General features: G+C 50.6%; 1 protein-coding gene across 1 annotated transcript in view; it reads right to left on the bottom strand.

Moving 5' to 3' along the window:
• The window catches only part of Zhx2 (zinc fingers and homeoboxes 2), a 140,426-nt gene extending 128,029 nt beyond the window's left edge, over window positions 1–12,397 (bottom strand). The window contains exon 1 of the mRNA XM_057792583.1: window positions 12,175–12,397. The gene's annotated coding sequence lies outside the window, so the exon portion shown is untranslated. The remainder of the gene's footprint in view (window positions 1–12,174) is intronic.
• Window positions 12,398–13,027: the final 630 nt, after the last annotated feature.

Genomic DNA, 13,027 nt, shown 5'->3' with positions numbered 1-13,027 from the left:
TTTTTTTTTGGTTTTTCGAGACAGGGTTTCTCTGTGGTTTTGGAGTCTGTCCTGGAACTAGCTCTGTAGACCAGGCTGGTCTCGAACTCACAGAGATCCGCCTGCCTCTGCCTCCCGAGTGCTGGGATTAAAGGTGTACGCCACCACCGCCCAGCTAGCCATTCATTCTTAATCCCCAGTGCAGTGGGCCAGCCCTGCTCTGGTCCTGGGAGCACGCAGACAAACAGGAAGTTCTCCCTGCTGGTGGAAAGTGACTCATTTTTTTTTCTCCTTCAGGGAGACAGATACATAAACAGATAAAAATCCATAAAGTGGCAATTCTTTTTCTCGGGGCACTCTGGCCTCTCGGAGCGAGAAACAAGGCTCACCACAGAAGGAAAAGATGACATTGCAAGTTTAGGGAACTGGGGCACGAGCACCATGTGCAAAACAATGAAAAGGAGAGGCGATGGTGCACTAGGGTTCAGGGGTTAATCTGGTGCAGCTGAAATGGGGCATACACAGCAAGACTTAGAGCAAAATATGCCTGCCGGGAAGAAATCTGTTCCAAGACAGCCAGTGTACCAGGGTGAGGAATTTGGACTTGACAGTGTACCAGGGTGAGGAATTTGGACTTGACCCCGTAGGTCAGAGGTTACTTTCCTTTACAGGAAGATTGGAGAGTTCAGTTGAAGATCTAGGCTTATGCTAAGGGTTAAGGCATGAGCTCCCCCACCCCCACCCCAGCACCTCTCTGCATCACACCCTATCGGTCTACACTCTACCCCTGCACTCTTCCACATGACTTCCCAAGCCCCTGGGAGCATATGGGTTTTGACTTCTGGGTAACCAGTGACCAGGGAAGGCTTAAGAGAACTAGTGGAAGAAAACGAATTTGGGAATTTCAAATCACATCTTAGTGGAGCTGAGGAAGGGGGAGATTGGTGACAGATGACAGATTGATAGTCCTTCCAGTAGGACTTCCTCTTTTCTTCTTTAAAAAACAAGATTCATTTACTCTTATTTTACATGTATTGGTGTTTTGTCTGCATGCATGTCTGTTTGAGGGTGCCAGATTCCCTGGAATTGGAGTTATAGACAGTGGCGAGCTGCCATGTGGGTGTTGGGAATCTGAATCCAGGTCCTCTGGAAGAGCAGCCAGTGTTCTTAATCACTGGGCCATCTCTCCAGCCCCTACTCTTTTCTTCTTATTTGAAAACAAAGCAAAGACGGGGGGGGGGCGCGGGGGGAAGCAGTCTGAAAGTTTCTATTCACTTCTGTGGAGTGAGAAGCAGCGTTAGGTCGCTCTCCCATGTCGACATACACACAGCACACATGCAGAACTCTCATGGAGCCAATTCTACTTATCAGTTTAATAACTATTGAGCAACCACTCGGTCAAGGCTAGGTACTCTGGTGGTGGGGGAAGGGAGAGAATCAAAGGAGAAACACCCAGAGTTCTTCTAGCTTGAGGTCTCCCCAGGGCTCTACCATTGTGGGACAGTGCAAAGCAGAGGTGACCCTCCATATGGATAGCCTCTGCTCGCTAGTGTCTAAGTGCTAGGCATGCTACTGTGCCCAGAGCTAGGAGGAGTAGCAGGAAGGCTGAGTAGGACCCTTGGGCTTCTGTTATTAAGAGTGACTTTAAGCCACACACACAGGACCTATGAGGCATTGTGCTAAACTGAGCAACAAGATTCCCATCATTTCAAGTGGTTTGCACAGCTGATACATCTCTCCTTTACCTAGACATCTCAAAGTAGATCCCCCAAGTCCTCTCCACACTCCAACTGTGAAAGACCAGGAAGCCGAGAAGGTGACAAATGAGGTCACCACGGGGCTCATTCCACAAGAATCCACCATATCCCATAGCTGGCTTACCTTGACCCCAAAGGTACCATCTATCAGTGTTTTCTCCATTTGGGAAGCACAGAAGCATCACTCTGGCTTTGGAGATGACAGAGCTAGACACAGAATGCATCTATAGCCCAGCAGGGAAAGGTACGAGTTAAAGATGAGCCAGAACTGGCTCTGTAGTTGGGACTTATACCTCCTGGGGTAGGCCTAACAGGTTAGAAGAGAATCTGGATTCGTCCATCCAAAAAACTGCCCGGTCACTGGGAGGTGGCTCATTCTTTCATGCTGTGAGCATGGGGCTTCAGGTCACAAGAGAAAGATATCAAGATGTCCCTTCAGCTACAGTGAGCGACTAATAGGCAGTTTCTCAGGACATAAGGTCAGAGATGTGTCAGCCACCATCACCACAGTGCCAGCTAGTATCTCTAGGGCCATAACTGGGTGCCAGGCACTAGGCTATGTGCTTCAAAGGTAAAATCCTCCTGATTCCTACAACCACTTATGAGCAGCAATAGGACCTCTGCAAGTTCAGTCTGGCAGGAACAAGGACTACATGGTCATCCCTATGTTCCCCCACCTTCCCCAGCACTGAGAACCAAGATAAGGTAAATGGCAAACTAGGAACATAGGGGGCAAATTTAAGGAGGCAATGCTTCTCTAGTGCTAACTAACCCTACGATTCTTGGAGTCAAGAGTGGGTGCGTCCTTTAATTTTACACACAGGACATTTTATTTGCTCTACTACAGTCTTGGTCCTGGATAGTCACTAGACAGATTGAAGGTTGAGTCCTGCTCCTTTACATTCCAGCAGTGTGACCCTCCCTTCCCCGCACCTTTGTTTCCTCACTTGTAAAGTGGACCAAAGGACAGTATCAACGGTTGGCCAATATGTAGCAATTTCTCTTCTAAGTATTCCTGTACTGAAGCGCCCATAAGAAATAGAAACAGCGACAGCCAGGAGGCATAGCGGTGCATGACTAGAAACTAAGCAGGCAGAGGCAGGACGATCAAGGGTTTCAGACCAGACTGAGCTGCGTTGTGAGTTCAATGCCAGTCTGGGCTACCCTGTCTCAAAACAAAACAAATAGAAATGAAACTGTGTGTACATATGAAAATATGTGCACAAATGTTCACAGCGGCTTTCGCAAATATCTTATACTTCCTGGGGTAGGCCTGACAGGTTAGAAGAGATTCTGGATTCATCCATCCAGAAAACTGCCGGGTCATTGGGAGGAGGCATGAAAGGCCATCAGCTGGTGAATGGGTAACAGAACATGACATAGCTATCCATTGAAGTGCCGTTTGGCAATAAAAGGCAAGAAACACAGATGCACACTGGATGGCAGATGACCCTCAAGTGCTTCAAGCCATGTAAAAGAAGCTAGACATAAAAAGTTACAGATTATATGATTGCAAAGGCATAGATCAGAAAGTCCAGAGTGGTCGATCAGGGTTGGGGTGAAGCTCAGGAGGTGAGATGAAGAGCAGCTGTTTATGGGTGCCTGGGGTTCACTTTTGGGGGCGATGGGAATGTCCTAAAGTTGCCTAGTGGTGATGGCTACAAAAGTTATGTAAATATATTGAAGAGCGGTATTGTATGCTTTAAATAGGTGAATTTAACGTGTTCTACCTCAACAAGGCAAATTTAGAAGATTAGCTTCACCTTGTCTAATGCCAGCAGGAGGGGTGTGCATTCAAGGTCAAGGTCATCCTGGGTTGCATATTGTCACTCTGTTTCAGAAAAAAGGAAAGACAGAAGGGTTGTGGGGGAGGAGAGAAGGAGGAGGGAAGAAAAAGGAGGCCATACTTACAATGTGTGGCCATCAAACTTTATGATTTTTATGCTAATAAGCACCTGTTGCTCAGTTTCTCCAGTTTCCTAAAAGGACCCTTGGTTTTTAGGAGACTCTGAAGAACTAACCTCGGAGTCTCACCAAATGCACCATGCCTGAAGGAGATAAAACTCTTCGGGTCTTGGATCCTAAAGGGCTGTGTTTGAGCTCTGGCTCTGCCCTTTGTGTTGACCGCTTTGTAAAGCCACAGGTGCACAGAGGGTTGGAGACTCAGTGAGTACCTGGGGCCTTACAAGTCCCAGGGGTAGATGGTGTGTTAGCCTGCCTGCCTGGTTTCTGAAACCCTCGGACAAATGCCTTCCTATTTTGTCCTTCCTTGTTGGTCAAACGCAGAAGACAGAATGCCGATATCTCTTCGGAGTGTCAGAAAGGCGTTTAGAACTGTACTCGTGATGTCGGCAGGGTTAGCTATGTGGACTGGAGCCCTGCTTGTGGTTCAGCACCACCCAGGGTGGACTTCCTGAGAGCAGGGACATTGATCTGTCACTCGGGCAGGTGCTCAGCAAGTGCCAGGAAAGACAGGGAAGCAGAAAGGCCTGGAAGAACTCCCCTAGGATGGCAGGATCCGGTGCTGATTTGCATAGCTTCTTGGACCTCAGTTACTCCAGGCTGGATCCTCCAGTTTCCTTCCTTTCTTCCTCCCTCCTTTCCTGAGACAAGGCCTTACTATGCCACTCTGTTGTCCTGGGTAGCCTGGAATTCGCTCTTCAACCAAGGCTGGCCTTGAACTTGACATCATTCTCCTGCGTCTGCCTCCCAGCACTGGGATCGCAGGTGTGTGCCACTGCATCAGGTCTGGCTTCTAAAGTTTCTCTTATCTAGAACATTCCTGGGTCCTAATAATAAACTCATTCCCTTGAACATCCTTTCACTTGGTTGTAGGGTATATACTTGGAGACCCAGGGTTCCTGTTTCTAAAAGTGTCAAGGACAGACACTGTCCGGCTGCACGCTGTGGACAATACCGGCTGCTGGGAGGTCCACCACTCACCCTTGAAGTGATAGTGCCCATTCCACTTTACAGCACCCTGGCACTTGGAAATGGCCAGAAATCGGCATGTTTTCCTAGTCTACTTGTTTCTGATCGCAGCACCCTGGCTGCTCAGAATCAAGTTAGTAACACAAAGTTCCCCGGAGGACAGCAGACGACAGGTTCAGAGGATCAGGAGGAGCGGAGGTCTCAGCTGGAGATATCAGAGGAGAGTCCCTTCTCGCCTGAATTTTGGCCCTTCTCAAAATGCCTTGGCTAGAGGAAAGCCTCCTTTCCCAGCTTTCGGTTTCCAGTCCATATATTCCCACTCTTCACTCCAACACACACACACACACACAGAGCGGGGGGGGGTGAGTAGGAAGGACCAAAGTTCAAATGGCAAAAACCAAGGCACACCTCATCCCAACAAGTGGTACTAACGCATGCTCTTTCTCCCATCAGACCATCCTCTGCCACCACCTGACCGTCACATCAGGCTCTGGCCGGGCGGTGTGCAGATATCTTGAAGAATCTGTTTCTAGGAAGGCAGAGGTGAAGCTCAAATGAAAAATAATTTCAACACGTCATCCTCCACAGGCCACGGAGCTCCCTTGGGGACGCTGGGTAGGCCCAGGGGCTGGGGGAGCCTGAGTTGGCTTTGTTGCTAGAGCGATTCAGCCCTGCCTCGTATTTTAAGAACAGCGGGGATGTAATATCAGCTGAAAGGCGGTTTCTGTGTGCTATTTAACTAAATGGCTCTGCAGCTGGAGAGAGCCATGGGCAGACGTGTTATGATTCAAAGGTTCCCAATTACAATGATCCTCTTTTATTGTATAAAAACAGCAACACAGCCACTCTCCACACCCGCCCCCATGTTTGCTCCCTCCACTCCTGCTCCTCATTGGCTGCCGAAGCTGGGCCTTCTCCTTGAGGCCCCAGCTCCTCTTCAGGTCCCAACTCTGCAGAGTTTGACTCACTGGGATTCTTTCTGTCCAGGTCAAGGAAAGAGTCCAGTGGCCCTGGAGAGCATCTGACAGACACTGATGGAGCAGGGTGGTAGGATGCTACAGATTAGGGGTGAAGATTTAGAAGCCCAGTTCTGACCATATTCTTATACGTAGCCATATGCATGTACACACACAGGTTCACATGGTGGCCCATCCCCTAAACCCCTGCAGTAGACAAACAACCGGATAGACAGCCCCACAGTGTGTCTAAACCAAACCTTCTCTCCACACTCCCCTACAGGCTAGCTAGGAGCTTGTCTGTCCACACGCTTGAAAACCCTAGAGACAAACTGATCCGAGGAAGCAACCTGACTCTCCTACCTCCCCTCCGTGTTCCTGAGTCAGGGCTCCGGTGCCTTGAGCTTTGCTTTCCTGTCTTTGCAGGGGGCCATACACAGCTCTCCATCCACCCCTCCTGCTTGCACTACGTGGCAGAATAAAGGGGAAACGTTCAGCCCAGTGTCTGGCACACAGTAGCCACTGCCATTCTTTGGATGAACTGATTTGTGGGCTTGTGGTGTGTCTGGGTGAGCGGGTAGCTCTGCATTTGTTTGGTTTCACGAGGCAGAGCTGACAAAGCCGGGGGAGAAGAGCTGGCCCACCAGGGAGTGTTTTTCTTGTACCACTCTGCAATACCAGTTTGAAACTGTCACCTGTGTGCAGCTGATACACGCACGTGAGCATGCATGCATGCATGCTGCCTGCTCTTTAACTTAGACATTTTAGGCCCCCTCCACATTCTGCAGATGTTTTGGAGCTCAGCAGCTGCAGCTGTAGCTGCAGGCATTCGAGCAGACCAAAGAGAACTTGTACCCAGGACCTTCTGCGCATAACACCCCAGCCAGACCAGGCCACGCTGTCAACAGCTTCTCTCCTTCACGTGGGTCCCGAGACTCCAACAGGAAGGATCCCCCAGCCCAGCCAAAGAAGGAGCTGGCTCTTTTGGCCACACCGGTGACCCCAGGATACGAAAGTGAGGTCCTCATACTGAATGGCAAACAGTTCCCTGGGTTTTTTTTACTGATTCCCTACACAAGATAAATGCAATGTAGGCCTGTAATGCTTCCATCCCACACCAAGCCCGTGCACCCCAAAGTCTCTTACTTCAAAGTTACCACTTGGGCCACACTCCTCACTATCAAACTGCCTATGGATCAATATTACACAGATTTCATTCACTGCCGGTTGCACTCTGCGTTAAACGCTATTGCCGTGAAAGACTGTTGTGACTAGATTTAATCTCCAGGAACATTCTCGTACTAGGAAGTAGAGCATGTGGTGGGGACTAAAAGGGGTATAAGTTGAGGCTTTTAGTAAGTAAACTGTCCTCCCTGGGGGCACAGAGCGGCTGGCTCTGGGTCTGTCCTCTGTTTCTTGCGGGAAATATGGGGGGATATGGATGTAGTGCTGTTAGGATAGCTTTGCTCCTTGGGGGTCTCTCTCACACACACCACTGCCAATCAACCCCTCTTAAATGCATGACTACAAGCACAGAACAGGAAACAGCTTGCAGGAGGGTGTTCTTAATATCACAACCTGTTCAACGTAGGGTGGGGGCTTTACAGAAGGGTTGGGGAGGGGAAATGGGACCGCCTTTCCTCGTCTTATTCTCTTTCTCTCTCTTCCTCCCTCCCCCAGTTCGGATAGCCACACACAATGGCCATCTGGGTGCCTATCAATGGGGCATGTGAACAGCACTGTGGCCCTCAGCACTGCTCTGCTTGGGCGCGGACCGTGATTCTACACAGGAGGAGCCTATGATTGACACCAGGCTCATCAGGGTTTTCATCTCTGCGGCCACTCAGATTTGCCACAGAATAAGTGCCAGTGTTCTGGGAAGAGGGCTGGTAAGAGGAACGCACGATGAGATGGGGACAGGCAGGGTTCCTGATGGACGCTTAACCCTGAGCTTGTTAATTACAAGGTCACACAAGGAAGTCATTTCCTAGAGGTGGCTGCAGTGACCTCTGAATGATGATGGTGCTGACAGTTTGCTGAGTAGGCTAATGTATCAGGTGCAGTGCTATTATATACATTAGATATAATATACACTATGTATTATATATTGTTATATATTATGTATGTAATATATTTTTCTTTTATAAGCTTTTTAAGCTCCATAATAATTCATATGGCAGCTATGAGTGGTTTTGCTTTAAAGAAAAAACCAGGGTTCAGAGAGGCAAGTAACTGCCCAAAGGCACAAGGCTAATAGTGTGTGAGCAAAAAGAATTAGAGAGCTTGGCTCTTGCTGGGGGAGTCCTGCAAGTGGAAGTTGATATAGCTCTGAGGCCCACTCCTGCCACCTTCTTGATTTAAAGGAGTCTGCTGGGGAGAGGAGAGCTGCGGCTAGGACCCAGGAATCCTAGAGGCCAGGAAGATGAGCAAAACGCTTAGCTGGCAAAGAGGTCCCTTGTCCAGCTGCTTCTGCTCTGTGAACTGAATCACTGTGGAAAGAGGGCTGTTTACCTCCTGGAACAGCTGAAGCGCCTCAAAATAATTTTGGATTACTGGTTTGTGGTTGTGTGTATGTGTTAGTATGTGCATGCGTGTGTAGGCTGGAGGGCAATGTTGGGCATCTACCTCAGTCACTCTCCATTTTATCTTTTGAGACACAGGCTCTAAATGAAGCCAGAGCTCACTGAACTAGACTGACTGGTCAGGGAGTTCCATGAACTCTCCTGTCTTTCTCTCTTCAGTACGGGGGCTTAATTTTAGATTTTTATTGTCAGGATCTAAAGACTATCTCTCCTCCCCTCTTACAATCTGTCATTGCACCCCCTCATTGCACTCTGTCATTCCCCCCCAACCCGACACATCATTAGCCCCTGTCTGAAAATTTCCTTGACTTCATTCTATGTCAAGGGAGAACCAAGCAAGGTTGTTTGTACCAGGCACACTCTGCAGGCTTAAACACATGACAGTCCCTGTCCAGAAGGCTGCCATGGCTCCTGGTACCTACAGAGTAATAATCAACAGCCTCTACAGTGAGCGAAAACTGACATCATCTCCTGCGCGACTCTCTCTGCACCCCTCTCTCCACTTCCCAGACTGCAGACAGCTTCCAGGACCACCCGAATACCTTTCTTCCACTTCCTCTCCAAGAAATCAGACACTCTTCCTGCAAATTTACATCTTCTGCCTTACAAACAGAACCCCATCATGTTCATGGCTGTAATGTGTCTGACTAAAAATACTCGCTCATCTCTCCCTGGCACGTTTGGGTCACCACATAGCCAAGCTCTGATTGGAGCCCAGGGACACAGCAATCTCCATAAACCTCAGGCCTAAGACCCACACGCAGGACAAAAAGACACAGTTGAGACATCATCCGGTCCCCACAAAAATGTCCCGGCTGGATAAATCACGTGGTCTTCAGAATTTCGGTTGCCAGCAGCTGAATCAGTGCTATCCTATGCATCCTTCCCCAGGCATTGTTCTTTCTCATTCATGGGTCACTTTAGAAGCCATCCCCTCCAGGAGAGTCCCCAAGAGCCCCTCAATCTCACCCTCCCGTGTGGTCCACAATAGTTGCTTTTCCTCAGTTATAGCACTTACTTAATTCTGCTTGATTGGGCCTAATGAGCACTCCTACTGTCTGTTCAAACTCCAAGAGGGTAGGGGGTCTTTATCCCACCAGCATCTCCATTAGTGTGGAGCAGAGCTTTGTGTTGAGCCCAGGGGCTCTGCCGCACCCCCCCCCACCTCCCCGCCCACATCCCCCCCTCCGCATCCCCACAGTGTCTGATAGAGTGCACTGCAGTAGTGGGGGTATCTGTGGAGTGGGTGCTGACACTCTCGACTCATGAACGGTCTGGTCTAGGAGTCGGTCAGCAAGTGAGCTGACCTCTCTAGGCCTGCACTTCTTCATGTATAGAGAACTAGAGCCTCTGTGATCTCTCCTGGCTATCGTGAAGGCAACATAGTCTCATCAGAAGCCCTCAGAAGAGTGTCTGGCATTATAAAAATGTTTAACGACCATGGGCTCTTATTAGTAGCCGGAATGGTGTAGCTGCTGAACGAATAAATACGTCAACATGTAGTCGCCAAAGAAATGAATAAGCAAATGAAATCCAAATGAATTCCTGAGTGGAGACCCAGGGCAGTAGTTACTGCTCTCCGTCCTGCCTGCACTTGACCCTTTGGGTTGTCACCCCAATGACCTCCGTCACCAGCGACGAATGCTGTCAAGTCAGCCTGTTCTCCAGCACAGACTCTGCACTGCACCCTGTGGGTTGGCCAAATGTTCCTTCTTCACCTGTTTCCTCAACCAGTGTCTGAAGACAAGAGTAATGGTTGGCTTGTGGGGTTATGGAGAGGATTACATGATAAAGCAGGACCATCCAGCAGGCCTAGATACTGTAACAGCAAGTGTTAAAGGCACAGTGCCCCTGTAACCACTTGGGATGCAGTCACCATTGGGCAAGCCAAGATCGTCTGTTTTCATCTTGGGAATCCAGTGTTTTCGGTGTATGCGATTATTTTTTCCCCCTCTCTTTAAACGATGAGTCACTAGTTGACCCTAAAACTTTGGCCTTCTGAATTTTCCCCTTAAGTGCCATTATCTGCAGGTGGATCCCTAGCTTACATCAAACCCTACAGGAAAGCAAGGTACAAGTTCGCCCAGCAGTGATGGAGTATTTACAAAGTAACAATATTTCCACACGCCACAGACCTGACTACTGTCAGGGACATATTTTAATCTTAGTCTTAGATTTCCCCCTAGTCTTAAAAGAACATGTGTAAACAACAGCGTTATGTGGCTTTCGCTTTAAACTTAAACCTTTATGTTGGTCCCACGGAACCACTTGACGGCTCCATTAGCCTATTTTTACTATCAAACAGGCCATTTAACAAGATATTTATTCCACTTGGACGTCATCCAAATGCTTTTTGACATTACTGCCCTGGGCCTGAACTGCTTAGACTCCAGGCCCTTATCAACAGAAAATCACCTTTTGACTTGAGTCTCTGAGCACTCTACTCTCACCCTCTTCGCTTCCGCGGTGTTAATTTCTGCTCTACTCTAGAGAAGGCAGCAGGAGAGAGTGCATTTTAAGAGGCTTGTTGTGGGAAGTCCAAGCCGTTCAGGGGTCACATGGAGGCATATCGGTCTCCCAAGTCCTGCTTCAACACAGGGCTGGCCTCAGATCTAAGGAACTACTCACTCCCAGAAAGAAATCTTCAGAGAGCAGCAAATGGAGAACTCGGGGACTCAAAAGGACAGTGCGGCCTGGGGCCCCAGCTGAACAGTGACTCTGAAGGGGGAGGGGTGCTCCCTCCTCCTTCCCGCCCCCAACAAAAGACCATCAGTGGGACCCACTGGCTTTGAAGCCAGTCAGGTGGAAGCCTGGGCAAATCACGGTTTGGCTACCGAGACAGGTTTCCCCCACCCACCCTGTTTGATAAGCCCTCCTCATCCTCTTCCACCGCCTCCCGAGCTCAGTACAGCTAGGAGGCCAAAGAGACGTTCCTGTGATGCTCCCGCTTTCCAACTTTCCGAGCTTCTTGGTCTTCGCAGCCTCCCGCAAAGCTGCTAGGGAAAGGGCAAGTTTGCAAAGCCCAGGATCCCAAGTCCTGGGGAAGCCACAAAGACGCTCCAACGCCAGCAATGATTAACCTCTTGTGGGACAGACTGGAAAACGCCACGGCCACTCAGGCGGGAGACCTGATTGAGACTCGGGCTGGTTCGGGCGGGCCGGGGACAGTAGGGCCCCCGGGGGCCTCGCGCCCCACGCATCCCCCTCCCCGCGCACCTGAGCGGGGCGTGGGCACAGCGCCGCGCTAAGGCCTGCCCGCAGGTCGCTCGTCCGCCTTCCGCGCCGCGCGTCGGCCGCCTGCAGCCACCGGGAGCGACGCGAGGAGAGGCAGCCTCAACACGGCGTCATGCTTCCTGCCACCACATTACGGCGAATCGTCACCGGGAGAGGAGAGCAGAGGGGAGAGCGGGGGAGGGAGGGGAGCAGCTACACGCAGCCCCCCAGGCTGCCAAAAAGCGCCGAGACGGGGCCACGTCCCAGTGGAGTCCCCGCGGGACCTGTCCGGCTCGCACAATGCGCCGCAGTTTGGCCAAGAAGGCAGGGAGCCGGCCACAAAATAAATAAATAAAAAACAGAGTCGGGTCTACGTAACGCCCTGTCGAAAGCGGACGCCATATTTTTTTGTGGCTTATGTCGACATAGGGAAACGTAGACATGTTTTCCTCCTCCTCCTCGGTCTGGCTTCCATTTACCCAAACTTGTAATCAAAACTATTTCATAAAAAAAATAAATCTCCGTCCCCCTCCACCCCATATCCGCGGATTCCCTCCCACCCGCAACAAAAAAAGCCTGCACACCCCCCTCCCGCGCACCCCCATCCCTAAACCAGCCAAGTCCCATTAACAACACATTTTCGGGAGCCGCCGCGGCGGTGGGAAAGTTGGGCTGGAGTAGCGGGCGCCCGGTGTGTCGGGCTCCGGGCTGGCGGTGCCCGCTGCGGGTGCTCCGCGCCGGGGAGAAGTTTCTTACCTGCGCCGGGGCTGGGTACACGGGGACCCGGGCTGGGAACGCGGAGACGAGGCACGGGCGTTCCAAAATGGAACTCTGCTGGCTCCCCCCCACCCACTCCCCACTCCCCACCCGGCGCCCGACTCGGGCTCCGTGGGAAAGAGGTGGTGGTGGTGGGGAAAGCCAGCCTGGCAGACAGACAGAAAAAGCCCCCGTACGGAGAACGGTTGGCCGAAATTTTTAAAAGAAAAAAAGAAAAGAAAAGAAAAAGAAAAGAAAAAAAAAAGAAAAAAAAGGGGGAAAATGCCTCGATCAGTGGGGAATCTACGCCAAAACCCACATGATCTGTAACGTCAGCATGCGTATTTGCATACGATACCACCACCGGAGCTGCCACCCGGGCTCGGGTTCCGCAGAAAGTTACAAAGTGAAATTCAGGCCCCTCGGCAGACGCCGGCAAAATGTCATTTTTAGGAGGGAACTGCGGGTGGGGGTAGGCTGGCCCTAAAGGCTCTGATGAGTGGCCAAACGGGTGTGTGTGTGTGTGTGTGTGTGTGTGTGTGTGTGTGTGCAGTAAATGAACTTAAAAGTCCGAGTCCAGTAACGGACTCGATGGAATTTTTGCGGGAAGAGGTGGGGGAGGCGCAAGCGAGATCACTGAATATTATTGAACACAACCCGGCGCGCGGCCGCGGTCAAACCCTCCCGGTGCAATACCCATTTTCTTTATGAAAAGTTCAAGGTGTCACTGATGAGCTCAACAAACTGTTGATCCTCACCACGTGGAGTGGCGGACCGTGGGACCGCAGGGCGCCAGCAACACCCGGGACTCGGCGTCCTTCTGCAGTGCGTGGGGCAGAACGCGGGTGGGGTC

The sequence above is a fragment of the Chionomys nivalis genome, chromosome 17 (assembly GCF_950005125.1).
Source record: "Chionomys nivalis chromosome 17, mChiNiv1.1, whole genome shotgun sequence".
NCBI lineage: Eukaryota > Metazoa > Chordata > Mammalia > Rodentia > Cricetidae > Chionomys > Chionomys nivalis.
Note: the sequence above shows the minus strand (reverse complement) of the source record. Positions and strands in the feature narration are given on the sequence as shown.